The 27,391-nt window shown below is 45.2% G+C and overlaps 4 non-coding genes and 12 pseudogenes across 4 annotated transcripts; all 16 read left to right on the plus strand.

The window, feature by feature from the left end:
* Positions 1–21,217: 21,217 nt before the first annotated feature.
* LOC149701258 (5S ribosomal RNA) lies at positions 21,218–21,336 on the plus strand (annotated as a pseudogene).
* A 137-nt stretch (positions 21,337–21,473) lies between these two features.
* On the plus strand, positions 21,474–21,592 carry LOC149701259 (5S ribosomal RNA; annotated as a pseudogene).
* A 123-nt stretch (positions 21,593–21,715) lies between these two features.
* LOC149701260 (5S ribosomal RNA) lies at positions 21,716–21,834 on the plus strand (annotated as a pseudogene).
* Positions 21,835–22,414: 580 nt separating this feature from the next.
* LOC149701261 (5S ribosomal RNA) lies at positions 22,415–22,533 on the plus strand. Its single transcript, XR_016382336.1, has one exon. It is a non-coding gene; the product is annotated as a 5S ribosomal RNA (ribosomal RNA).
* A 360-nt stretch (positions 22,534–22,893) lies between these two features.
* On the plus strand, positions 22,894–23,012 carry LOC149701262 (5S ribosomal RNA; annotated as a pseudogene).
* A 123-nt stretch (positions 23,013–23,135) lies between these two features.
* LOC149701263 (5S ribosomal RNA) lies at positions 23,136–23,254 on the plus strand (annotated as a pseudogene).
* Positions 23,255–23,372: 118 nt separating this feature from the next.
* Positions 23,373–23,491, plus strand: LOC149701264 (5S ribosomal RNA). Its single transcript, XR_016382248.1, has one exon. It is a non-coding gene; the product is annotated as a 5S ribosomal RNA (ribosomal RNA).
* A 359-nt stretch (positions 23,492–23,850) lies between these two features.
* Positions 23,851–23,969, plus strand: LOC149701265 (5S ribosomal RNA; annotated as a pseudogene).
* Positions 23,970–24,087: 118 nt separating this feature from the next.
* On the plus strand, positions 24,088–24,206 carry LOC149701266 (5S ribosomal RNA). Its single transcript, XR_016382249.1, has one exon. It is a non-coding gene; the product is annotated as a 5S ribosomal RNA (ribosomal RNA).
* A 359-nt stretch (positions 24,207–24,565) lies between these two features.
* LOC149701267 (5S ribosomal RNA) lies at positions 24,566–24,684 on the plus strand (annotated as a pseudogene).
* Positions 24,685–25,045: 361 nt separating this feature from the next.
* Positions 25,046–25,164, plus strand: LOC149701268 (5S ribosomal RNA; annotated as a pseudogene).
* Positions 25,165–25,748: 584 nt separating this feature from the next.
* LOC149701269 (5S ribosomal RNA) lies at positions 25,749–25,867 on the plus strand (annotated as a pseudogene).
* A 361-nt stretch (positions 25,868–26,228) lies between these two features.
* LOC149701270 (5S ribosomal RNA) lies at positions 26,229–26,347 on the plus strand (annotated as a pseudogene).
* A 137-nt stretch (positions 26,348–26,484) lies between these two features.
* Positions 26,485–26,603, plus strand: LOC149701271 (5S ribosomal RNA; annotated as a pseudogene).
* Positions 26,604–26,737: 134 nt separating this feature from the next.
* LOC149701272 (5S ribosomal RNA) lies at positions 26,738–26,840 on the plus strand (annotated as a pseudogene).
* Positions 26,841–27,201: 361 nt separating this feature from the next.
* On the plus strand, positions 27,202–27,320 carry LOC149701273 (5S ribosomal RNA). Its single transcript, XR_016382381.1, has one exon. It is a non-coding gene; the product is annotated as a 5S ribosomal RNA (ribosomal RNA).
* Positions 27,321–27,391: the final 71 nt, after the last annotated feature.

Raw genomic sequence — 27,391 nt, forward strand, 5'->3', positions numbered from 1 at the left:
CGGACAATATAGAAAGCAAACCGACTCTGCCGGGAGAGGTTGTAAAAGAAAGATTTAGAACTTTAGATAAACGGACGTGTTTTAAGGAAAATTAATGTAAAGATATGTTAATTTGAGTATGATTTGACAGACAATACAACAATTAAAGAAATTATTGACGATTGCATTTGGAGCTTCTTCGTTTTTGAATAAAGACACACAAATAAGTTAGGGATTTAGATCGGTGTTTCAGTCCGCCAATGTGATATCAGAAGGGTATCACAAACTCTTATGTTGGGATGGAAGTCGCAACATAAAATGGTGCCGAAACCCGGGACTAATTACGTGCTCGGGATTAATTACGCGCCCGGGACAAATTACGTGCTCGGGAAAAATTACGTTAATTGGACAATTTTGTGAAAATTGGACTTGGTTCGAGAACTTCGAAAAATTTTGGAAATCTTCAAGTCTCTAGTCAACTCCACGATGGATGCTTTTTGCCGATGCCTGAGAGAAAGGGAACATGAACGTGCCGCAAGAAGTCCAGCGGCGGAGAGCGACAAGGAGCGGGATAAAGGAGTCCCAGCCCAAAGACATCAGAGTCTACAGAAGCCGAAGGAGTGGTGTTTGTCAAGGTTGGATGCAACTATATGCAGTTTGGAAGCAACGAACAACCGTTACACTTCAGGTTGATAAAATTGATTCGCACTTCGCAATGAAGTTGGGTTCGTAGAAAAATTTGTATTAAGTGAAACGAAGGTTTGACACTAAGTTGACGTAAGATAGAAACTTGTGCTCTGGTTGAGCTTGGTTAAAGTTGTGCTCTGGTTGAGCTGAGTTAAAGTTGTGCTCTGATTGAGCTGAGTTAAAGTTGTGCTCTGGTTGAGCTGAGTTAAAGTTGTGCTCTGGTTGAGCTTGGTTAAAGTTGCGCTCTGGTTGAGCTGAGTTAAAGTTGTGCTCTGGTTGAGCTGAGTTAAAGTTTTGCTCTGGTTGAGCTTGGTTAAAGTTGTCCTCTGGTTGAACTTGGTTAAAGTTGTCCTCTGGTTGAGCTTGGTTAAAGTTGTGCTCTGGTTGAGATTGGTTAAAGGTGTTCTGGTTGAGCTTGGTTTAAGTGCTCTGGTTGAGCTTGGTATAAGGGTTTATTACCAATAGGTCGGTCTTGGCTTGTTGTGAAAGAGAGGTTGTATGATGGCGTGGCCACGGTAAGAAATTAGATGCCCCATAAAGAGCGAAAATAAGTAAATAACCTAGCCGGGTATCCCCTCCCATGCCCCAGCACGGGCATTAGACAAAGTCCATGAAAGGACAAAAAGCTCTTAATTGAGCACGAACCTTTTCCTAAAAGGATAAAAGGGTTAGCCAAGATAAAAGAGTTGCACATGGGCATTATTAAGACCTGATCGGGGCGTACCTAAGAAAAAGGCGAGGCTTATTAGTTGGCTATTTCGATACACTTAGTAGCGCATTCACGATACGAGCGGCGCTGTAAGATTTATTTCGAACGGCGTCGACGAGTGATTAACAGGTGTACAGACCGAAGTTTGGATACTCCCTTTTTGGTGGTCCCTTCGCGAGTCCCTGGCTGACTTTGTCCAATCATTATTGCCGTTAACTAGGTTGTTTGGTAAAAGGTAAAATTACTATTTGTAAAAGGTAATGTTGGTATTTGTTAAAAGTATAAAGGGTGTATTGGTTTAAAAGGAACACTTATAAGGTGATTGCATTACATGTATTTGGTGAAATATGGTAAAAAGAAAATTTGGTACAATGACATTGATACTGGTATAAGTAATTGCACTGTAAAAAATGGTTGTTTAAATGGGAAAGATAAGTTAGTACCCCTGGTGTGAAGGGATGAACGACGTGGATGGTGGCATTCCTACTTTTCTTTGGTGCCTCTATTTTCATGGCACGTCCTTTTCCCACTTCCCTGCCCACCTGACATGATTCGTTCTAGTTGTATCGAGCCCACCCGGGAAAGGTGTTGTGGGGTCTCAGATTTAGCGTTAAAAGTCAAAACTTTTCCACAATACCTGACAACCATTTAATTTCTGAGCTTCCGTGGCTCAATGGTTAGCGCGTTAATCGAAAGGTTGGTGGTTCGAGCCCACCCGGGAGAGGTGTTGTGGGGTCTCAAATGTAACGTAGAAAGCCAAAGTTTTTCCACAATACCTGACAACAGTTTAATTTCTGAGCTTCCGTGGCTCAATGGTTAGCGCGTTCGGCTTTTAACCAATAGGTTGGTGGTTCGAGCCCATCCGGGAGCGGTGTTGTGACGTCTCAGATGTGACGTAAAAAGTCAAGGTTTTTCCACAATACCGGACGACCATTTAAATTCTGGGCTTCCGTGGCGCAATCGTTAGCGCGTTCGGCTGTTAACAGAAAGGTGGGTGGTTCGAGCACACCCGGGAGCGGTGCTATGAGGTCTCAGATGTTACGTAAAAAGTCAAAGTTTTTCCACAATACCGGACGACCATTTAATTTTTGGGCTTCCGTGGCGCAATGGTTAGCGCGTTCAGCTGCTATTCAAAAGACTGGTGGTTTGAGCCCTCCCGGGAGCGGTGTTGTGACGTCTCAGATGTAACATAAAATGTCAGAGTTTTTCCACAATACCTGACGAACATTGAAATTTTGGGCTTCCGTGGCGCAATGGTTAGCGCGTTCAGCTGTTAATCGAAAGGTTGGTAGTTCGAGCCCACCCGGGAGAGGTGTTGTGGGGTCTCAGATGTAGCGTAAAAAGTCAAAACTTTTCCACAATACGTGACAACCATTTAATTTCTGAGCTTCCGTGGCGCAATGGTTAGCGCGTTCAGCAGTTAACAAATAATTTAGTGGTTCGAGCCCACCCGGGAGCGGCGTTGTGGGATCTCAAACGTAACGTAGAAAGCCAAAGTTTTTCCACAATACCTGACGACCATTTAATTTTTGGGCTTCCGTGGCGCAATGGTTAACGCGTTCGGCTGTTAACCAATAGGTTGGTGGTTCGAGCCCACCCGGGAGCGGTGTTGTGGGATCTCAAATGTAACGTAGAAAGCCAAAGTTTTTCCACAATACGTGACGACCATTTAATTTCTGAGCTTTCGTGGCTCAATGGTTAGCGCGTTCGGCTGTTAACCAATAGGTTGGTGGTTAGAGCCCATCCGGGAGCGGTGTTGTGAGGTCTCAGATGTGACGTAAAAAGTCAAGGTTTTTCCACAATACCTAACAAGCATTTAACTTTTGGGCTTCCGTGGCGCGATGGTTAGCGCGTTCGGCTGTTAACCAATAGGTTGGTGGTTCGAGCCCATCCGGGAGCGGTGTTGTGAGGTCTCAGATGTGACGTAAAAAGTCAAGGTTTTTACACAATACCTGACGAGCATTTAACTTTTGGGCTTCCGTCGCGCAATGGTTAGCGCGTTCGGCTGTTAACCAATAGGTTGGTGGTTCGAGCCCATCCGCTAGCGGTGTTGTGAGGTCTCGGATGTGACGTAAAAAGTCAAGGTTTTTACACAATACCTAACAAGCATTTAAGTTTTGGGCTTCCGTGGCGCAATGGTTAGCGCGTTCGGCTGTTAATCGAAAGGTTGGTGGTTCGAGCCCACCCGGGAGAGGTGTTGTGGGGTCTCAAATGTAACGTAGAAAGCCAAAGTTTTTCCACAATACCTGACAACAATTTAATTTCTGAGCTTCCGTGGCTCAATGGTTAGCGCGTTCGGCTGTTAACCAATAGGTTGGTGGTTCGACCCCATCCGGGTGCGGTGTTGTGATGTCTCAGATGTGACGTAAAAAGCCAAGGTTTTTACATAATACCTGACGAGCATTTAACTTTTGGGCTTCCGTGTCGCAATGGTTAGCGCGTTCGGCTTTTAACCAATAGGTTGGTGGTTCGAGCCCATCCGGGAGCGGTGTAGTGAGGTCTCAGATGTGACGTAAAAAGTCAAGGTTTTTACACAATACCTAACGAGCATTTAACTTTTGGGCTTCCGTGGCACAATGGTTAGCGCGTTCAGCTGTTAATCGAAAGGTTGGTGGTTCGAGCCCACCCGGGAGAGGTGTTGTGGGGTCTCAAATGTAACGTAGAAAGCCAAAGTTTTTCCACAATACCTGACAACAGTTTAATTTCTGAGCTTCCGTGGCTCAATGGTTAGCGCGTTCGGCTGTTAACCAATAGGTTGGTGGTTCGAGCCCATCCGGGAGCGGTGTTGTGACGTCTCAGATGTGACGTAAAAAGTCAAGGTTTTTCCACAATACCGGACGACCATTTAAATTCTGGGCTTCCGTGGCGCAATCGTTAGCGCGTTCGGCTGTTAACAGAAAGGTTGGTGGTTCGAGCACACCCGGGAGCGGTGCTATGAGGTCTCAGATGTTACGTAAAAAGTCAAAGTTTTTCCACAATACCGGACGACCATTTAATTTTTGGGCTTCCGTGGCGCAATGGTTAGCGCGTTCAGCTGCTATTCAAAAGACTGGTGGTTTGAGCCCTCCCGGGAGCGGTGTTGTGACGTCTCAGATGTAACATAAAATGTCAGAGTTTTTCCACAATACCTGACGAACATTGAAATTTTGGGCTTCCGTGGCGCAATGGTTAGCGCGTTCAGCTGTTAATCGAAAGGTTGGTGGTTCGAGCCTACCCGGGAGAGGTGTTGTGGGGTCTCAGATGTAGCGTAAAAAGTCAAAACTTTTCCACAATACGTGACAACCATTTAATTTCTGAGCTTCCGTGGCGCAATGGTTAGCGCGTTCAGCAGTTAACAAATAATTTAGTGGTTCGAGCCCACCCGGGAGCGGCGTTGTGGGATCTCAAACGTAACGTAGAAAGCCAAAGTTTTTCCACAATACCTGACGACCATTTAATTTTTGGGCTTCCGTGGCGCAATGGTTAACGCGTTCGGCTGTTAACCAATAGGTTGGTGGTTCGAGCCCACCCGGGAGCGGTGTTGTGGGATCTCAAATGTAACGTAGAAAGCCAAAGTTTTTCCACAATACGTGACGACCATTTAATTTCTGAGCTTTCGTGGCTCAATGGTTAGCGCGTTCGGCTGTTAACCAATAGGTTGGTGGTTAGAGCCCATCCGGGAGCGGTGTTGTGAGGTCTCAGATGTGACGTAAAAAGTCAAGGTTTTTCCACAATACCTGACGAACATTGAATTTTTGGGCTTCCGTGGCGCAATGGTTAGCGCGTTCAGCTGTTAATCGAAAGGTTGGTGGTTCGAGCCCAACCGGGAGAGGTGTTGTGGGGTCTCAGATGTAGCGTAAAAAGTCAAAACTTTTCCACAATACGTGACAACCATTTAATTTCTGAGCTTCCGTGGCTGAATGGTTAGCGCGTTCGGCTGTTAACCAATAGGTTGGTGGTTAGAGCCCATCCGGGAGCGGTGTCGTGAGGTCTCAGATGTAACGTAAAATGTCAGAGTTTTTCCACAATACCTAACGAACATTTAATTTTTGGGCTTCCGTGGCGCAATTATTAGCGCGTTCAACTGTTAATCGAAAGGCTGGTGGTTCAGGCCCACCCGGAAGAGGTGTTGTGGGGTCTCAGATGTAGCGTAAAAAGTCAAAACTTATCCACAATACGTGACAACCATTTAATTTCTGAGCTTCCGTGGCTCAATGGTTAGCGCGTTCGGCTGTTAACCAATAGGTTGGTGGTTCGAGCCCACCCGGGAGCGGTGGTGTGGGATCTCAAATGTAACGTAGAAAGCCAAAGTTTTGCCACAATACCTGACGACCATTAAATTTTTGGGCTTCCTTGGCGCAATGTTTAGCGCGTTCGGCTGTTAACCGAAAGGTTGGTGGTTCGAGCCCAACCGGAAGAGGTGTTGTAGGGTCACACATGTAACGTAAAAAGTCATAACTTATCCACAATACCTGACGACCATTTAATTTCTGAATTTCCGTGGCTCAATGGTTAGCGCGTTCGGCTGTTAACCGAAAGGTTGATGCTTGGAGCCCACCCGGGAGCGGTGTTGTGGGGTCTCATATGTAACGTAAAAGGACAAAGATTTTCCACAATACCTGACGACAATTTAACTTATAGGCTTTCGTAGCGCAATGGTTAGCTTGTTTAGCTCTTAAGCAAAAGGTTGGTGGATCGAGCACAAACGGGAGCGGTGTTGAGAGGTCTCAGATGTAACGTAAAAAGTCAAAATGTTTCCACAACACCTGACGAACATTTAATTTTTGGGCTTCCGTGGCGCAATGATTAGCGCGTTCAGCTGTTAACCGAAAGGTTGGTGGTTCGAGCCCATCCGGGAGCGGTGTTGTGACGTCTCAGATGTAACGTAAAATGTCAAAACTTTTCCACAATATGTGACAACCACTTAAATTCTGAGCTTCCGTGGCTCAATGGTTAGCGAATTCGGCTGTTAACTAATAGGTTGGTGGTTCGAGCCCACCCGGGAGCGGTATTTTGGGATCTCAAATGTAACGTTGAAAGCCAAAATTTTTCCACAATACCTGACGACCATTTAATTTTTGGGCTTCCGTGGCGCAATGGTCAGCGCGTTCAGCTGTTAACCGAAAGGTTGGTGGTTCGAGCCCATCCGGGAGCGGTGTTGTGACGTCTCAGATGTAACGTAAAATGTCAGAGTTTTTCCACAATACCTGACGAACATTTAATTTTTGGGCTTCCGTGGCGCAATTATTAGCGCGTTCAACTGTTAATCGAAAGGCTGGCGGTTCAAGCCCACCCGGAAGAGGTGTTGTGGGGTCTCAGATGTAGTGTAAAAAGTCAAAACCTATCCACAATACGTGACAACCATTTAATTTCTGAGCTTCCGTGGCTCAATGGTTAGCGCGTTCGGCTGTTAACCAATAGGTTGGTGGTTCGAGCCCACCCGGGACCGGTGGTGTGGGATCTCAAATGTAACGTAGAAAGCCAAAGTTTTGCCACAATACCTGACGACCATTAAATTTTTGGGCTTCCTTGGCTCAAATGTTAGCGCGTTCGGCTGTTAACGAATAGGTGTGTGGTTCGAGCCCATCCGGGAGCGGTGTTGTGACGTCTCAGATGTGACGTAAAAAGTCAAGGTTTTTTCCACAGCACCTGACGACCATTTAATTTTTGGGCTTCCGTGGCGCAATGATTAGCGCGTTCAGCTGTTAATCGAAAGGTTGAAGGTTCGAGCCCACTCGAGAGAGGTGTTGTGGGGTCTCAGATATAGCGTAAAAAGTCAAAACTTTTCCGCAATAAGTGACAACCATTTAAATTCTGAGCTTCCGTGGCTCAATGGTTAGCGCGTTCGCCTGTTAACCAATAGGTTGGTGGTTCGAGCCCATCCGGGAGCGGTGTTGTGACGTCTCAGATGTAGCGTAAAAAGTCAAAACTTTTCCACAATACGTGACAACCATTTAATTTCTGAGCTTCCGTGGCTGAATGGTTAGCGCGTTCGGCTGTTAACCAATAGGTTGGTGGTTAGAGCCTATCCGGGAGCGGTGTTGTGAGGTTTCAGATGTAACGTAAAATGTCAGAGTTTTTCCACAATACCTGACGAACATTTAATTTTTGGGCTTCCGTGGCGCAATTATTAGCGCGTTCAACTGTTAATCGAAAGGCTGGTGGTTCAGGCCCACCCGGAAGAGGTGTTGTGGGGTCTCAGATGTAGCGTAAAAAGTCAAAACTTATCCACAATACGTGACAACCATTTAATTTCTGAGCTTCCGTGGCTCAATGGTTAGCGCGTTCGGCTGTTAACCAATAGGTTGGTGGTTCGAGCCCACCCGGGAGCGGTGGTGTGGGATCTCAAATGTAACGTAGAAAGCCAAAGTTTTGCCACAATACCTGACGACCATTAAATTTTTGGGCTTCCTTGGCGCAATGGTTAGCGCGTTCGGCTGTTAACCGAAAGGTTGGTGGTTCGAGCCCAACCGGAAGAGGTGTTGTAGGGTCACACATGTAACGTAAAAAGTCATAACTTATCCACAATACCTGACAACCACTTAATTTCTGAGCTTCCGTGGCTCAAAGGTTAGCGCGTTCGGCTGTTAACCAATAGGTGTGTGGTTCGAGCCCATCCGGGAGCGGTTTTGTGACGTCTCAGATGTGACGTAAAAAGTCAAGGTTTTTTCCACAACACCTGACGACCATTTAATTTTCGGTCTTCCGTGGCGCAATGGTTAGCGCGTTCGGCTGTTAACCAATAGGTTGGTGGTTCGAGCCCATCCGGGAGCGGTGTTGTGAGGTCTCAGATGTAACGTAAAATGTCAGAGTTTTTCCACAATACCTGACGAACATCTAAGTTTTGGGCTTCCGTGGCGCAATGATTAGAGCGTTCAGCTGTTAACCGAAAGGTTGGTGGTTCGAGCCCATCCGGGAGCGGTGTTGTGACGTCTCAGATGTAACGCAAAATGTCAAAACTTTTCCACAATATGTGACAAACACTTAAATTCTGAGCTTCCGTGGCTCAATGGTTAGCGAATTCGGCTGTTAACCAATAGGTTGGTGGTTCGAGCCCACCCGGGAGCGGTATTTTGGGATCTCAAAAGTAGCGTTGAAAGCCAAAATTTTTCCACAATACCTGACGACCATTTAATTTTTGGGCTTCCGTGGCGCAATTATTAGCGCGTTCAACTCTTAATCGAAAGGCTGGCGGTTCAGGCCCACCCGGAAGAGGTGTTGTGGGGTCTCAGATGTAGTGTAAAAAGTCAAAACCTATCCACAATACGTGACAACCATTTAATTTCTGAGCTTCCGTGGCTCAATGGTTAGCGCGTTCGGCTGTTAACCAATAGGTTGGTGGTTCGAGCCCACCCGGGACCGGTGGTGTGGGATCTCAAATGTAACGTAGAAAGCCAAAGTTTTGCCACAATACCTGACGACCATTAAATTTTTGGGCTTCCTTGGCTCAAAGGTTAGCGCGTTCGGCTGTTAACGAATAGGTGTGTGGTTCGAGCCCATCCGGGAGCGGTGTTGTGACGTCTCAGATGTGACGTAAAAAGTCAAGGTTTTTTCCACAGCACCTGACGACCAATAAATTTTTGGGCTTCCGTGGCGCAATGATTAGCGCGTTCAGCTGTTAATCGAAAGGTTGAAGGTTCGAGCCCACTCGAGAGAGGTGTTGTGGGGTCTCAGATATAGCGTAAAAAGTCAAAACTTTTCCGCAATACGTGACAACCATTTAAATTCTGAGCTTCCGTGGCTCAATGGTTAGCGCGTTCGCCTGTTAACCAATAGGTTGGTGGTTCGAGCCCATCCGGGAGCGGTGTTGTGACGTCTCAGATGTAGCGTAAAAAGTCAAAACTTTTCCACAATACGTGACAACCATTTAATTTCTGAGCTTCCGTGGCTGAATGGTTAGCGCGTTCGGCTGTTAACCAATAGGTTGGTGGTTAGAGCCTATCCGGGAGCGGTGTTGTGAGGTCTCAGATGTAATGTAAAATGTCAGAGTTTTTCCACAATACCTGACGAACATTTAATTTTTGGGCTTCCGTGGCGCAATTATTAGCGCGTTCAACTGTTAATCGAAAGGCTGGTGGTTCAGGCCCACCCGGAAGAGGTGTTGTGGGGTCTCAGATGTAGCGTAAAAAGTCAAAACTTATCCACAATACGTGACAACCATTTAATTTCTGAGCTTCCGTGGCTCAATGGTTAGCGCGTTCGGCTGTTAACCAATAGGTTGGTGGTTCGAGCCCACCCGGGAGCGGTGGTGTGGGATCTCAAATGTAACGTAGAAAGCCAAAGTTTTGATACAATACCTGACGACCATTAAATTTTTGGCCTTCCTTGGCGCAATGGTTAGCGCGTTCGGCTGTTAACCGAAAGGTTGGTGGTTCGAGCCCAACCGGAAGAGGTGTTGTAGGGTCACACATGTAACGTAAAAAGTCATAACTTATCCACAATACCTGACAACCATTTAATTTCTGAGCTTCCGTGGCTCAAAGGTTAGCGCGTTCGGCTGTTAACCAATAGGTGTGTGGTTCGAGCCCATCCGGGAGCGGTTTTGTGACGTCTCAGATGTGACGTAAAAAGTCAAGGTTTTTTCCACAACACCTGACGACCATTTAATTTTCGGTCTTCCGTGGCGCAATGGTTAGCGCGTTCGGCTGTTAACCAATAGGTTGGTGGTTCGAGCCCATCCGGGAGCGGTGTTGTGAGGTCTCAGATGTAACGTAAAATGTCAGAGTTTTTCCACAATACCTGACGAACATTTAAGTTTTGGGCTTCCGTGGCGCAATGATTAGCGCGTTCAGCTGTTAACCGAAAGGTTGGTGGTTCGAGCCCATCCGGGAGCGGTGTTGTGACGTCTCAGATGTAACGTAAAATGTCAAAACTTTTCCACAATATGTGACAACCACTTAAATTCTGAGCTTCCGTGGCTCAATGGTTAGCGAATTCGGCTGTTAACCAATAGGTTGGTGGTTCGAGCCCACCCGGGAGCGGTATTTTGGGATCTCAAATGTAACGTTGAAAGCCAAAATTTTTCCACAATACCTGACGAACATTTAATTTTTGGGCTTCCGTGGCTCAATGGTTAGCGCGTTCGGTTGTTAACCAATAGGTTGGTGGTTCGAGCCCACCCGGGACCGGTGGTGTGGGATCTCAAATGTAACGTAGAAAGCCAAAGTTTTGCCACAATACCTGACGACCATTAAATTTTTGGGCTTCCTTGGCTCAAAGGTTAGCGCGTTCGGCTGTTAACGAATAGGTGTGTGGTTCGAGCCCATCCGGGAGCGGTGTTGTGACGTCTCAGATGTGACGTAAAAAGTCAAGGTTTTTTCCACAGCACCTGACGACCATTTAATTTTTGGGCTTCCGTGGCGCAATGATTAGCGCGTTCAGCTGTTAATCGAAAGGTTGAAGGTTCGAGCCCACCCGAGAGAGGTGTTGTGGGGTCTCAGATGTAGCGTAAAAAGTCAAAACTTTTCCGCAATACGTGACAACCATTTAAATTCTGAGCTTCCGTGGCTCAATGGTTAGCGCGTTCGCCTGTTAACCAATAGGTTGGTGGTTCGAGCCCATCCGGGAGCGGTGTTGTGACGTCTCAGATGTGACGTAAAAAGTCAAAGTTTTACCTCAATACCTGACGACCATTTAATATTTGGCCTCCGTTGCGCAATGGTTAGCGCGTTCGGATGTTAACCGAAAGGTTGGTGGTTCGAGCCCACCCGGGAGCGGTGTTGTGGGATCTCAAATGTAACGTAGAAAACCAAAGTTTTTCCACAGCACCTGACGACCATTTAATTTTTGGGCTTCCGTGGCGCAATGATTAGCGCGTTCAGCTGTTAACCAAAAGGTTGGTGGTTCGAGCCCATCCGGGAGCGGTGTTGTGACGTCTCAGATGTAACGTAAAATGTCAAAACTTTTCCACAATATGTGACAACCACTTAAATTCTGAGCTTCCGTGGCTCAATGGTTAGCGAATTCGGCTGTTAACCAATAGGTTGGTGGTTCGAGCCCACCCGGGAGCGGTATTTTGGGATCTCAAATGTAACGTTGAAAGCCAAAATTTTTCCACAATACCTGACGAACATTTAATTTTTGGGCTTCCGTGGCTCAATGGTTAGCGCGTTCTGTTGTTAACCAATAGGTTGGTGGTTCGAGCCCACCCGGGACCGGTGGTGTGGGATCTCAAATGTGACGTAGAAAGCCAAAGTTTTGCCACAATACCTGACGACCATTAAATTTTTGGGCTTCCTTGGCTCAAAGGTTAGCGCGTTCGGCTGTTAACGAATAGGTGTGTGGTTCGAGCCCATCCGGGAGCGGTGTTGTGACGTCTCAGATGTGACGTAAAAAGTCAAGGTTTTTTCCACAGCACCTGACGACCATTTAATTTTTGGGCTTCCGTGGCGCAATGATTAGCGCGTTCAGCTGTTAATCGAAAGGTTGAAGGTTCGAGCCCACCCGAGAGAGGTGTTGTGGGGTCTCAGATGTAGCGTAAAAAGTCAAAACGTTTCCACAATACGTGACAACCACTTAATTTCTGAGCCTCCGTGGCTCAATGGTTAGCGCGTTCGGCTGTTAACCAATAGGTTAGTGGTTCGAGCCCACCCGGGAGCGGCGTTGTGGGATCTCAAATGTAACGTAGAAAGCCAAAGTTTTTCCACAATACCTGACGATCATTTAATTTTTGGGCTTCCGTGGCGCAATGGTTAGGGCGTTCGGTTGTTAACCAATAGGTTGGTGGTTCGAGCCCACCCGGGAGCGGTATTTTGGGATCTCAAATGTAACGTTGAAAGCCAAAATTTTTCCACAATACCTGACGAACATTTAATTTTTGGGCTTCCGTGGCTCAATGGTTAGCGCGTTCTGTTGTTAACCAATAGGTTGGTGGTTCGAGCCCACCCGGGACCGGTGGTGTGGGATCTCAAATGTGACGTAGAAAGCCAAAGTTTTGCCACAATACCTGACGACCATTAAATTTTTGGGCTTCCTTGGCTCAAAGGTTAGCGCGTTCGGCTGTTAACGAATAGGTGTGTGGTTCGAGCCCATCCGGGAGCGGTGTTGTGACGTCTCAGATGTGACGTAAAAAGTCAAGGTTTTTTCCACAGCACCTGACGACCATTTAATTTTTGGGCTTCCGTGGCGCAATGATTAGCGCGTTCAGCTGTTAATCGAAAGGTTGAAGGTTCGAGCCCACCCGAGAGAGGTGTTGTGGGGTCTCAGATGTAGCGTAAAAAGTCAAAACGTTTCCACAATACGTGACAACCACTTAATTTCTGAGCCTCCGTGGCTCAATGGTTAGCGCGTTCGGCTGTTAACCAATAGGTTAGTGGTTCGAGCCCACCCGGGAGCGGCGTTGTGGGATCTCAAATGTAACGTAGAAAGCCAAAGTTTTTCCACAATACCTGACGATCATTTAATTTTTGGGCTTCCGTGGCGCAATGGTTAGGGCGTTCGGTTGTTAACCAATAGGTTGGTGGTTCGAGCCCTCCCGGGCGCGGTGTTGTGGGATCTCAAACGTAACGTAGAAAGCCAAAGTTTTTCCACAATACCTGACGACCATTTAATTTTTGGGCTTCCGTGGCGCAATGATTAGCGCGTTCAGCTGTTAATCGAAAGGTTGAAGGTTCGAGCCCACCCGGGAGAGGTGTTGTGAGGTCTCAGATGTAGCGTAAAAATTCAAAACTTTTCCACAATACGTGACAACCATTTAATTTCTGAGCTTCCGTGGCTCAATGGTTAGCGCGTTCGGCTGTTAACCAATAGGTTGGTGGTTCGAGCCCATCCGGTAGCGGTGTTGTGAGGTCTCAGATGTGACGCAAAAAGTCAAGGTTTTGACACAATACCTGACGAGCATTTAATTTTTGGGCTTCCGTGGCGCAATGGTTAGCGCGTTCGGCTGTTAACCAATAGGTGGGTTGTTCGAGCCCATCCGGGAGCTGTGTTGTCAGGTCTCAGATGTGACGCAAAAAGTCAAGGTTTTTACACAATACCTGACGAGCATTTAATTTTTGGGCTTCCGTGGCTCAATGGTTAGCGCGTTCGACTGTTAACCTAAAGGTTGGTTCTTCGAGCCCATCCGGGAGCGGTGTTGTGACGTCTCAGATGTAACGTAAAATGTCAGAGTTTTTCCACAATACCTGACGAACATTTAATTTTTGGGCTTCCTTGGCGCAATTATTAGCGCGTTAAACTGTTAATCGAAAGGCTGGTGGTTCAAGCCCACCCGGAAGAGGTGTTGTGGGGTCTCAGATGTAGCGTAAAAAGTCAAAACTTATCCACAATACGTGACAAACATTTAATTTCTGAGCTTCCGTGGCTCAATGGTTAGCGCGTTCGGCTGTTAACCAATAGGTTGGTGGTTCGAGCCCACCCGGGAGCGGTGGTGTGGGATCTCATATGTAACGTAGAAAGCCAAAGTTTTGCCACAATACCTGACGACCATTAAATTTTTGGGCCTTCTTGGCGCAATTGTTATTGCGTTCGGCTGTTAACCGAAAGGTTGGTGGTTCGAGCCCAACCGGAAGAGGTGTTGTAGGGTCTCAGATGTAACGTAAAAAGTCATAACTTATCTACAATACCTGACAACCATTTAATTTCTGAGCTTCCGTGGCTCAAAGGTTAGCGCGTTCGGCTGTTAACCAATAGGTGTGTGGTTCGAGCCCATCCGGGAGCGGTGTTGTGACGTCTCAGATGTGACGTAAAAAGTCAAGGTTTTTTCCACAACACCTGACGACCATTTAAATTTTGGGCTTCCGTGGCGCAATGGTTAGCGCGTTCGGCTGTTAACCAATAGGTTGGTGGTTCGAGCCCATCCGGTAGCGGTGTTGTGAGGTCTCAGATGTAACGTAAAATGTCAGAGTTTTTCCACAATACCTGACGAACATTTAATTTTTGGGCTTCCGTGGCGCAATGACTAGCGCGTTCAGCTGTTAATCGAAATTTTGAAGGTTCGAGCCCACCCGGGAGAGGTGTTGTGGGGTCTCAGATGTAGCGTAAAAAGTCAAAACTTTTCCACAATACGTGACAACCATTTAATTTCTGAGCTTCCGTGGCTCAATGGTTAGCGCGTTCGGCTGTTAACCAATAGGTTGGTGGTTCGAGACCATCCGGGAGCGGTGTTGTGAGGTCTCAGATGTGAAGTAAAAAGTCAAAGTTTTACCTCAATACCTGACGACCATTTAATATTTGGCCTCCGTTGCGCAATGGTTAGCGCGTTCGGCTGTTAACCGAAAGGTTGGTGGTTCGAGCCCACCCGGGAGCGGTGTTGTGGGATCTCAAATGTAACGTAGAAAACCAAAGTTTTTCCACAATACCTGACTACCATTTAATTTTTGGGCTTCCTTGGCGCAATGGTTAGCGCGTTCGGCTGTTAACCGAAAGGATGGTGGTTCGAGCCCACCGGGGAGAAGTGTTGTAGGGTCTCAGATGTAACGTAAAAAGTCATAACTTATCTACAAAACCTAACAACCATTTAATTTCTGAGCTTCTGTGGCTCAATGGTTAGCGCGTTCGGCTGTTAACCAATTGGTTGGTGGTTCGAGCCTATCCGGGAGAAGTGTTGTGACGTCTCAGATGTAACGTAAAATGTCAGAGTTTTTCCACAATACCTGACGAACATTTAATTTTTGGGCTTGCGTGGCGCAATGGTTAGCGCGTTCAGCTGTTAACCGAAAGGTTGGTGGTTCGAGCCCGCCCGGAAGAGGTATTGTGTGGTCTCAGATGTAGCGTAAAAAGTCAAAACTTTTCCACAATACGTGACAACCATTTAATTTCTGAGCTTTCGTGGCTCAATGGTTAGCGCGTTCGGCTGTTAATCGAAAGGTTGGTGGTTCGAGCCCATCCGGGAGCGGTGTTGTGAGGTCTCGGATGTGAAGTAAAAAGTCAAAGTTTTACCTCAATACCTGACGAAAATTTAATTTTTGGGCTTCAGTGGCGCAATGGTCAGCGCGTTCAGCTGTTAACCGAAAGGTTGGTGGTTCGAGCCCTCCCGGGAGCGGTGTTGTGTCGTCTCAGATGTAACGTAAAATGTCAGAGTTTTTCCACAATACCTGACGAGCATTTAATTTTTGGGCTTCCGTGGCGCAATGGTTAGCGCGTTCAGCTGTTAATCGAAAGGTTGGTGGTTCGAGCCCACCCGGGAGAGGTGTTGTGAGGTCTCAGATGTAGCGTGAAAAGTCAAACTTTTTCCATAATACGTGATAACCATTTATTTTCTTATCGTTCGTGGCTCAATGGTTAGCGCGTTCGGCTGTTAACCAATAGCTTGGTGGTTCGAGCCCACCCGGGAGCGGTGTTTTTGGATCTCAAATAAAACGTAAATAGCCAAAGTTTTTCTACAATACCTGACGACCATTTAATTTTTGGGCTTCCGTGGCGCAATGGTTAGTGCAATCAGCTGTTAACCGAAAGGTTGGTGGTTCGAGCCCAAACGAGAGAGGATTTGTGGGGTCTCAGATGTAGCGAGAAAAGTCGTAACTTTTCAACAATACCTGACAACCATTTAATTTTTGGGCGTCCGTGGCGCAATGGCTAGCGCGTTCGGCTGTTAACCGAAAGGTTGGTGGTTCGAGCCCATCCGGGAGCGGTGTTGTGACGTCTCAGATGTTACGTAAAATGTCAGAGTTTTTCCACAATACCTGACGAACATTTAATTTTTGGGCTTCCGTGGCGCAGTAATTAGCGCGTCCAGCTCTTAATCGAGAGGTTGGTGGTTCGAGTCCACCCGGAAGAGGTGTTGTGGGGTCTCAGATGTTGCGTTAAAAGTCAAAACTTTTCCACAATACGTGACAACCATTTAATTTCTGATCTTCCTTGGCTCAATGGTTAGCGCGTTCGGCTGTTAACCAATAGGTTGGTGGTTCGTGCCCACCCGGGAGCGGTAATTTTGGATCTCAAATGTAACGTAAATAGCCAAAGTTTTTCCACAATACCTGACGACCATTTAATTTTTGGGCGTCCGTGGCGAATGGTTAGCGCGTTCGGCTGTTAACCGAAAGGTTGGTGGTTCGAGCCCATCCGGGAGCGGTGTTGTGAGGTCTCAGATGTGAAGTAAAAAGTCAAGGTTTTACCTCAATACCTGACGAAAATTTAATTTTTGGGCTTCAGTGGCGCAATGGTCAGCGCGTTCAGCTGTTAACCGAAAGGTTGGTGGTTCGAGCCCTCCCGGGAGCGGTGTTGTGACGTCTCAGATGTAACGTAAAATGTCAGAGTTTTTCCACAACACCTGACGAACATTTAACTTTTGGGCTTCCGTGGCTCAATGGTTAGCGCGTTCGGCTGTTAATCGAAAGGTTGGTGGTTCGAGCCCATCCGGGAGCGGTGTTGTGAGGTCTCAGATGTAGCGTGAATAGTCAAACTTTTTCCATAATACGTGATAACCATTTATTTTCTGAGCTTCCGTGGCTCAATGGTTAGCGCGTTCGGCTGTTATCCAATAGGTTGGTGGTTCGAGCCCTCCCGGGAGCGGTGTTTTGGGATCTCAAATGTAACGTAAATAGCCAAAGTTTTTCCACAATACCTGACGACCATTTAATTTTGGGCCTCAGTGGCGCAATGGTTAGCGCGTTCAGCTGTTATCCGAAAGGTTGGTGGTTCGAGCCCAAACGAGAGAGGATTTGTGGGGTCTGAGAAGTAGCGTGAAAAGTCGTTACTTTTCAACAATACCTGACAACCATTTAATTTTTGGGCGTCCGTGGCGCAATGGTTAGCGCGTTCGGCTGTTAACCGAAAGGTTGGTGGTTCGAGCCCATCCAGGAGCGGTGTTGTGACGTCTCAGATGTGACGTAAAAAGTCAAGGTTTTTACACGATACCTGACGAGCATTTAACTTTTGGGCTTCCGTGGCGCAATGGTTAGCGCGTTCGGCTGTTAACCAATAGGTTGGTGGTTCGAGCCCATCCGGGAGCGGTGTTGTGAGGTCTCAGATGTGACGTAAAAAGTCAAGGTTTTTACACAATATCTGACGAGCATCTAATTTTTGGGCTTCCGTGGCGCAATGGTTAGCGCGTTCAGCTGTTAATCGAAAGGTTGGTGGTTCGAGCCCACCCGGGAGAGGTGTTGTGGGGTCTCAAATGTAACGTAGAAAGCCAAAGTTTTTCCACAATACCTGACAACCGTTTAATTTCTGAGCTTCCGTGGCTCAATGGTTAGCGCGTTCGGCTGTTAACCAATAGGTTGTTGGTTCGACCCCATCCGGGAGCGGTGTTGTGAGGTCTCAGATGTGACGTAAAAAGTCAAGGTTTTTACATAATACCTGACGAGCATTTAACTTTTGGGCTTCCGTGTCGCAATGGTTAGCGCGTTCGGCTGTTAACCAATAGGTTGGTGGTTCGAGCCCATCCGGGAGCGGTGTTGTGAGGTCTCAGACGTGACGTAAAAAGTCAAGGTTTTTACACAATACCTGACGAGCATTTAATTTTTGGGCTTCCGTGGCACAATGGTTTGCGCGTTCAGCTGTTAATCGAAAGGTTGGTGGTTCGAGCCCACCCGGGAGAGGTGTTGTGGGGTCTCAAATGTAACGTAGAAAGCCAAAGTTTTTCCACAATACCTGACAACAATTTAATTTCTGAGCTTCCGTGGCTCAATGGTTAGCGCGTTCGGCTGTTAACCAATAGGTTGGTGGTTCGAGCCCATCCGGGAGCGGTGTCGTGAGGTCTCAGATGTGACGTAAAAAGTCAAGGTTTTTACACAATACCTGACGAGCATTTAACTTTTGGGCTTCCGTGGCGCAATGGTTAGCGCGTTCGGCTGTTAACCAATAGGTTGGTGGTTCGAGCCCATCCGGGAGCGGTGTTGTGAGGTCTCAGATGTGACGTAAAAAGTCAAGGTTTTCCACAATACCTGACAACCATTTAATTTCTGAGCTTCCGTGGCTCAATGGTTAGCGCGTTCGGCTGTTAACCAATAGGTTGGTGGTTCGAGCCCACCCGGGAGCGGTGTTGTGGGATCTGAAATGTAACGTAGAAAGCCAAAGTTTTTGCACAATAAATGACGACCATTTAATTTTTGGGCTTCCGTGGCGCAATGGTTAGCGCGTTCGGCTGTTAACCAATAGGTTGGTGGTTCGAGCCCACCCGGGAGCGGTGTCGTGAGGTCTCAGATGTGACGTAAATAGTCAAGGTTTTTACACAATACCTGACGAGCATTTAACTTTTGGGCTTCCGTGTCGCAATGGTTAGCGCGTTCGGCTGTTAACCAATAGGTTGGTGGTTCGAGCCCATCCGGGAGCGGTGTTGTGAGGTCTCAGATGTGACGTAAAAAGTCAAGGTTTTTACACAATACCTAACGAGCATTTAACTTTTGGGCTTCCGTGGCACAATGGTTAGCGCGTTCAGCTGTTAATCGAAAGGTTGGTGGTTCGAGCCCACCCGGGAGAGGTGTTGTGGGGTCTCAAATGTAACGTAGAAAGCCAAAGTTTTTCCACAATACCTGACAACAGTTTAATTTCTGAGCTTCCGTGGCTCAATGGTTAGCGCGTTCGGCTGTTAACCAATTGGTTGGTGGTTCGAGCCCATCCGGGAGCGGTGTTGTGAGGTCTCAGATGTGACGTAAAAAGTCAAGGTTTTTACACAATACCTGACGAGCATTTAATTTTTGGGCTTCCGTGGCACAATGGTTAGCACGTTCAGCTGTTAATCGAAAGGTTGGTGGTTCGAGCCCACCCGGGAGAGGTGTTGTGGGGTCTCAAATGTAACGTAGAAAGCCAAAGTTTTTCCACAATACCTGACAACAATTTAATTTCTGAGCTTCCGTGGCTCAATGGTTAGCGCGTTCGGCTGTTAACCAATAGGTTGGTGGTTCGACCCCATCCGGGAGCGGTGTTGTGAGGTCTCAGATGTGACGTAAGAAGTCAAGGTTTTTCCACAACACCTGACAACCATTTAATTTCTGAGCTTCCGTGGCTCAATGGTTAGCGCGTTCGGCTGTTAACCAATAGGTTGGTGGTTCGAGCCCATCCGGGAGCGGTGTTGTGAGGTCTCAGATGTGACGTAAAAAGTCAAGGTTTTTACACAATACCTAACGAGCATTTAGCTTTTGGGCTTCCGTGGCACAATGGTTAGCGCGTTCAGCTGTTAATCGAAAGGTTGGTGGTTCGAGCCCACCCGGGAGAGGTGTTGTGGGTCTCAAATGTAACGTAGAAAGCCAAAGTTTTTCCACAATACCTGACAACAATTTAATTTCTGAGCTTCCGTGGCTCAATGGTTAGCGCGTTCGGCTGTTAACCAATAGGTTGGTGGTTCGACCCCATCCGGGAGCGGTGTTGTGAGGTCTCAGATGTGACGTAAAAAGTCAAGGTTTTTACACAATACCTGACGAGCATTTAACTTTTGGGCTTCCGTGGCGCAATGGTTAGCGCGTTCGGCTGTTAACCAATAGGTTGGTGGTTCGAGCCCATCCGGGAGCGGTGTTGTGAGGTCTCAGATGTGACGTAAGAAGTCAAGGTTTTTACACAATACCTGACGAGTATTTAACTTTTGGGCTTCCGTGGCGCAATGGTTAGCGCGTTCGGCTGTTAATCAATAGGTTGGTGGTTCGAGCCCATCCGGGAGCGGTGTTGTGAGGTCTCAGATGTGACGTAAAAAGTCAAGGTTTTTACACAATACCTGACGAGCATTTAATTTTTGGGATTCCGTGGCGCAATGGTTAGCGCGTTCAGCTGTTAATCGAAAGGTTAGTGGTTCGAGCCCACGCGGGAGAGGTGTTGTGGGGTCTCAAATGTAACGTAGAAAGCCAAAGTTTTTCCACAACACCTGACAACCATTTAATTTCTGAGCTTCCGTGGCTCAATGGTTAGCGCGTTCGGCTGTTAACCAATAGGTTGGTGGTTCGAGCCCATCCGGGAGCGGTGTTGTGAGGTCTCAGATGTGACGTAAAAAGTCAAGGTTTTTACACAATACCTGACGAGCATTTAACTTTTGGGCTTCCGTGGCGCAATGATTAGCGCGTTCGGCGGTTAACCAATAGGTTGGTGGTTCGAGCCCATCCGGGAGCGGTGTTGTGAGGTCTCAGATGTGACGTAAGATGTCAAGGTTTTTACACAATACCTGACGAGTATTTAACTTTTGGGCTTCCGTGGCGCAATGGTTAGCGCGTTCGGCTGTTAACCAATAGGTTGGTGGTTCGAGCCCATCCGGGAGCGGTGTTGTGAGTTCTCAGATGTGACGTAAAAAGTCAAGTTTTTTGCACAATACCTGACGAGCATTTAGCTTTTGGGCTTCCGTGGCGCAATGGTTAGCGCGTTCGGCTGTTAAGCAATAGGTTGGTGGTTCGAGCCCATCCGGGAGCGGTGTTGTGAGGTCTCAGATGTGACGTAAAAAGTCAAGGTTTTTACACAATACCTGACGAGAATTAAATTTTGGGCTTCCTTGGCGCAATGGTTAGAGCGTTCGGCTGTTAACCAATAGGTTGGTGGTTCGAGCCCACCCGGGAGCGGTGTTGTGGGATCTGAAATGTAACGTAGAAAGCCAAAGTTTTTGCACAATAAATGACGACCATTTAATTTTTGGGCTTCCGTGGCGCAATGGTTAGCGCGTTCGGCTGTTAACCAATAGGTTGGTGGTTCGACCCCATCCGGGAGCGGTGTTGTGAGGTCTCAGATGTGACGTAAAATGTCAAGGTTAGAAAGATGAAGGTTAATTTGTCTCACTTAATTTAAATTCGAATTTTTAACTAGCACTCTCGGCAACGGTTCTCGTCCGATCGCCGACGTTAGCAGCGTCGAGCGCAGTCAGTACTTGGGAATACTGCGTGCCGTTGGTTTTTCACTTTTGTTTCCTCTATTAAATTCCACCCGATTTGAAAAAAGCACACATATCTTCTTTTTGTTATTGTTTTATAAAGATGAAAGTTAATTAAATTCAAATTATTAACTTGCACTCTCGGCAACGGCCATATCACGCTGAATACACCGGTGTTCGTCCGAAAACCGAAGTTAAGCAGCGTCGAGCGTAGTCACTACTTGGGAGGGAGACCACTTAGGTACACTGCGTGCCGTTGGCTTTTTCACTTTTTTTTCCTCTTTTAAATTCCAATAGATTTGAAAAGAGCAAACTTATTTTCTTTTTGTTATTGTTTTAAAAAGATGATGGTTAATTTGTCTCACTTAATTTAAATTCGAATTATTAACTAGCACTCTCGGCAACGACCATATCACGCTGAATACAGCGGTTCTCGTCCGATCACCGAAGTTAAGCAGCGTCGAGCGCAGTCAGTACTTGCGATGGAGACCACTTAGGAACACTGCGAGCCGTTGGCTTTTTCACTTTTTTTTCCTCTTTTAAATTTTAATAGATAAGAAAAAAACAAACATATCTTCTTTTTTGTTATATTTTTATAAAGATGAAAGTTAATTAAATTCAAATTATTAACTAGCACTCTCGGCAACGGCCATATCACGCTGAATACACCGGTTCTCGTCCGATAACCGAAGTTAAGCAGCGTCGAGCGCAGTCAGTACTTGGGAGGGAGACCACTTAGGAAAACTGCGTGCCGTTGATTTTTTCACTTTTTTTTCCTCTTATAAATTTTAATAGATATGAAAAAAGCAAACATGTTTTTTTTGTTATTGTTTTAAAATGATGAAGGTTAATTTGTCTCACTTAATTTAAATTCGAATTATTAACAAGCACTCTCGGCAACGGCCATATCACGCTGAAAACACCGGTTTTCGTCCGATCACCGAAGTTAAGCAGCGTCGAGCGCATACAGTACTTGGGAATACTGCGTTCCGTTGGTTTTTCACTTTTGTTTCCTATTTTAAATTCCACCCGATATGAAAGAAGCAAACATATCTTCTTTTTGTTATTGTTTTATAAAGATGAAAGTTAATTAAATTCAAATTATTACCTAGCACTCTCGGCAACGGCCGTATCACGCTGAATACACCGGTTCTCGTCCGATAACCGAAGTTAAGCAGCGTCGAGCGCAGTCAGTACTTGGGAACACTGCATGCCGATGGCTTTTTCACTTTTGTTTCCTCTTAAATTCCACCAGATATGAAAAAACAAACATATCTTCTTATTGTTATTTTTTAAAAAGATGAAGGTTAATTAAGTTCAAATTATTAACTAGCACTCTCGGCAACGGCCATATCACGCTGAATACACCGGTTCTCGTCCGATCACCGAAGTTAAGCAGCGTCGAGCGCAGTCAGTACTTGGGAGGGCGACCACTTAGGAACACTGCGTGCCGTTAGCTTTTTCACTTTTTTTTTCCTCTTTTAAATTCCAATAGATATGAAAAAAGCAAACATATTTTCTTTTTTTTATTGTTTTAAAAAGATGAAGGTTAATTTGTCTCACTTAATTTAAATTCGAATTATTATCTACCACTCTCGGCAACGGCCATATCACGCAGAGAACACCGGTTCTCGTCCGATCGCCGACGTTAGCAGCGTCGAGCGCAGTCAGTACTTGGGAATACTGCGTGCCGTTGGTTTTTCACTTTTGTTTCCTCTTTTAAATTCCACCCGATTTGAAAAAGCACACATATCTTCTTTTTGTTATTGTTTTATAAAGATGAAAGTTAATTAAATTAAAATTATTAACTAGCACTCTCGGCAACGGCCATTTCACGCTGAATACACCGGTTCTCGTCCGATAACTGAAGTTAAGCAGCGTCGAGCGCAGTCACTACTTGGGAGGGAGACCACTTAGGAACACTGCGTGCCGTTGGCTTTTTCACTTTTTTTTCCTCTTTTAAATTTTAATAGATATGAAAAAAGCAAACATATCTTCTTTTTTGTTATTGTTTTATAAAGATGAAAGTTAATTAAATTCACATTATTAACTAGCACTGTCGGCAACGGCCATATCACGCTGAATACACCGGTTCTCGTCCGATAACCGAAGTTAAGCAGCGTCGAGCGCAGTCAGTTCTTGGGAGGGAGACCACTTAGGAACACTGCGTGCCGTTTTTCCACTTTTTTTCCCTCTTATAAATTTTAATAGATATGAAAAAGCAAACATATCTTCTTTTTTGTTATTGTTTTATAAATATGAAAGTTAATTAAATTCAAATTATTAACTAGCACTCTCGGCAACGGCCATATCACGCTGAATACACCGGTTCTCGTCCGATCACCGAAGTTAAGCAGCGTCGAGCGCAGTCAGTACTTGGGAGGGAGACCACTTAGGAACACTGCGTGCCGTTGGGTTTTTCACTTTTTTTCCTCTTTTAAATTTTAATAGATATGAAAAAAGCAAACATGTTTTTTTTGTTATTGTTTTAAAATTATGAAGGTTAATTTGTCTCACTTAATTTAAATTCGAATTATTAACTAGCACTCTCGGCAACGGCCATACACGCTGAAAACACCGGTTCTCGTCCGATCACCGAAGTTAAGCAGCGTCGAGCGCATACAGTACTTGGGAATACTGCGTGCCGTTGGCTTTTTCACTTTTTTTTCCTCTTTTAAATTTTAATAGATATGAAAAAAGCAAACATTTCTTCTTTTTTGTTATTGTTTTATAAAGATGAAAGTTAATTAAATTCAAATTATTAACTAGAACTGTCGGCAACGGCCATATCACGCTGAATACACCGGTTCTCGTCCGATAACCGAAGTTAAGCAGCGTCGAGCGCAGTCAGTTCTTGGGAAGGAGACCACTTAGGAACACTGCGTGCCGTTTTTCCACTTTTTTTCCCTCTTATAAATTTTAATAGATATGAAAAAGCAAACATATCTTCTTTTTTGTTATTGTTTTATAAAGATGAAAGTTAATTAAATTCAAATTATTAACTAGCACTCTCGGCAACGGCCATATCACGCTGAATACACCGGTTCTCGTCCGATCACCGAAGTTAAGCAGCGTCGAGCGCAGTCAGTACTTGGGAGGGAGACCACTTAGGAACACTGCGTGCCGTTGGGTTTTTCACTTTTTTTCCTCTTTTAAATTTTAATAGATATGAAAAAAGCAAACATGTTTTTTTTGTTATTGTTTTAAAATTATGAAGGTTAATTTGTCTCACTTAATTTAAATTCGAATTATTAACTAGCACTCTCGGCAACGGCCATACACGCTGAAAACACCGGTTCTCGTCCGATCACCGAAGTTAAGCAGCGTCGAGCGCATACAGTACTTGGGAATACTGCGTGCCGTTGGCTTTTTCACTTTTGTTTCCTCTTTCAAATTCCACCAGATATGAAAAAAAGCAAACATATCTTCTTTCTGTTATTGTTTTATAAAGATGAAAGTTAATTTAAATCAAATTATTAACTAGCACTATCGGCAACGGCCATAACACGCTGAATTCACCGGTTCTCGTACGATAACCGAAGTTAAGCAGCGTCGTGCGCAGTCAGTATTTGGGAGGGCGACCACTTAGGAACACTGCGTGCCGTTAGCTTTTTCACTTTTTTTTCCTCTTTTAAATTCCAATAGATATGAAAAAAGCAAACATATTTTCTTTTTGTTATTGTTTTAAAAAGATGAAGGTTAATTTGTCTCACTTAATTTAAATTCGAATTATTATCTAGCACTCTCGGCAACGGCCATATCACGCTGAGAACAACGGTTCTCGTCCGATCGCCGACGTTAGCAGCGTCGAGCGCAGTCAGTACTTGGGAATACTGCGTGCCGTTGGCTTTTTCACTTTTGTTTCCTCTTTTAAATTCCACCCGATATGAAAAAAGCAAACATATCTTCTTTTTGTTATTGTTTTATAAAGATGAAAGTTAATTAAATTAAAATTATTAACCAGCACTCTCGGCAACGGCCATATCACGCTGAATACAGCGGTTCTCGTCCGATAACCGATGTTAAGCAGCGTCGAGCGCAGTCACTACTTGGGAGGGAGACCACTTAGGAACACTGCGTGCCGTTGGCTTTTTCACTTTTTTTTCCTCTTTTAAATTCCAATAGATATGAAAAAGCAAACATATCTTCTTTTTGTTATTGTTTTAGAAAGATGAAGGTTAATTTGTCTCACTTAATTTAAATTCGAATTTTTAACTAGCACTCTCGGCAACGGCCATATCACGCTGAGAACACCGGTTCTCGTCCGATCGCCGACGTTAGCAGCGTCGAGCGCAGTCAGTACTTGGGAATATTGCGTGCCGTTGGTTTTTCACTTTTGTTTCCTCTTTTAAGTTCCACCCGATTTGAAAAAAGCACACATATCTTCATTTTGTTATTGTTTTATAAAGATGAAAGTTAATTAAATTCAAATTATTAACTAGCACTCTCGGCAACAGCCATACACGCTGAAAACACCGGTTCTCGTCCGATCACCGAAGTTAAGCAGCGTCGAGCGCATACAGTACTTGGGAATACTGCGTGCCGTTGGCTTTTTCACTTTTGTTTCCTCTTTCAAATTCCACCAGATATGAAAAAAAGCAAACATATCTTCTTTCTGTTATTGTTTTATAAAGATGAAAGTTAATTTAAATCAAATTATTAACTAGCACTATCGGCAACGGCCATAACACGCTGAATTCACCGGTTCTCGTACGATAACCGAAGTTAAGCAGCGTCGTGCGCAGTCAGTATTTGGGAGGGCGACCACTTAGGAACACTGCGTGCCGTTAGCTTTTTCACTTTTTTTTCCTCTTTTAAATTCCAATAGATATGAAAAAAGCAAACATATTTTCTTTTTGTTATTGTTTTAAAAAGATGAAGGTTAATTTGTCTCACTTAATTTAAATTCGAATTATTATCTAGCACTCTCGGCAACGGCCATATCACGCTGAGAACAACGGTTCTCGTCCGATCGCCGACGTTAGCAGCGTCGAGCGCAGTCAGTACTTGGGAATACTGCGTGCCGTTGGCTTTTTCACTTTTGTTTCCTCTTTTAAATTCCACCCGATATGAAAAAAGCAAACATATCTTCTTTTTGTTATTGTTTTATAAAGATGAAAGTTAATCAAATTAAAATTATTAACCAGCACTCTCGGCAACGGCCATATTACGCTGAATACAGCGGTTCTCGTCCGATAATTGATGTTAAGCAGCGTCGAGCGCAGTCACTACTTGGGAGGGAGACCACTTAGGAACACTGCGTGCCGTTGGCTTTTTCACTTTTTTTTCCTCTTTTAAATTTTAATAGATATGAAAAAAGCAAACATGTTTTCATTTTGTTATTGTTTTAAAATGATGAAGGTTAATTTGTCTCACTTAATTTAAATTCGAATTATTAACTAGCACTCTCGGCAACGACCATATCACGCTGAATACAGCGGTTCTCGTCCGATCACCGAAGTTAAGCAGCGTCGAGCGCAGTCAGTACTTGGGAGGGAGACCACTTAGGAACACTGCGTGCCGTTGGCTTTTTCACTTTTTTTTCCTCTTTTAAATTTTAATAGATATGAAAAAAGCAAACATGTTTCTTTGTTATTGTTTTAAAATGATGAAGGTTAATTTGTCTCACTTAATTTAAATTCGAATTATTAACTAGCACTCTCGGCAACGGCCATATCACGCTGAAAACACCGGTTCTCGTCCGATCACCGAAGTTAAGCAGCGTCGAGCGCATACAGTACTTGGGAATACTGCGTGCCGTTGGCTTTTTCACTTTTATTTCCTCTTTCAAATTCCACCAGATATGAAAAAAGCAAACATATCTTCTTTTTGTTATTGTTTTATAAAGATGAAAGTAAATTTAATTCAAATTATTAACTAGCACTCTCGGCAACGGCCATATCACGCTGAGAACACCGGTTCTCGTCCGATCGCCGACGTTAGCAGCGTCGAGCGCAGTCAGTACTTGGGAATACTGCGTGCCGTTGGCTTTTTCACTTTTGTTTCCTCTTTTAAATTCTACCCGATATGAAAAAAGCAAACATATTTTCTTTTTGTTAATGTTTTATAAAGATGAAGGTTAATTTGTCTCACTTAATTTAAATTCGAATTTTTAACTAGCACTCTCGGCAACGGCCATATCACGCTGAATACAGCGGTTCTCGTCCGATCACCGAAGTTAAGCAGCGTCGAGCGCAGTCAGTACTTGGGAGGGAGACCACTTAGGAACACTGCGTGCCGTTGGCTTTTTCACTTTTTTTTCCTCTTTTAAATTTTAATAGATATGAAAAAAGCAAACATGTTTCTTTGTTATTGTT

The sequence above is a fragment of the Phalangium opilio genome, unplaced genomic scaffold (assembly GCF_054372755.1).
Source record: "Phalangium opilio isolate 3A_F unplaced genomic scaffold, DU_Popi_V2 ptg000019l_1, whole genome shotgun sequence".
NCBI classification, from domain to species: Eukaryota; Metazoa; Arthropoda; class Arachnida; order Opiliones; family Phalangiidae; genus Phalangium; species Phalangium opilio.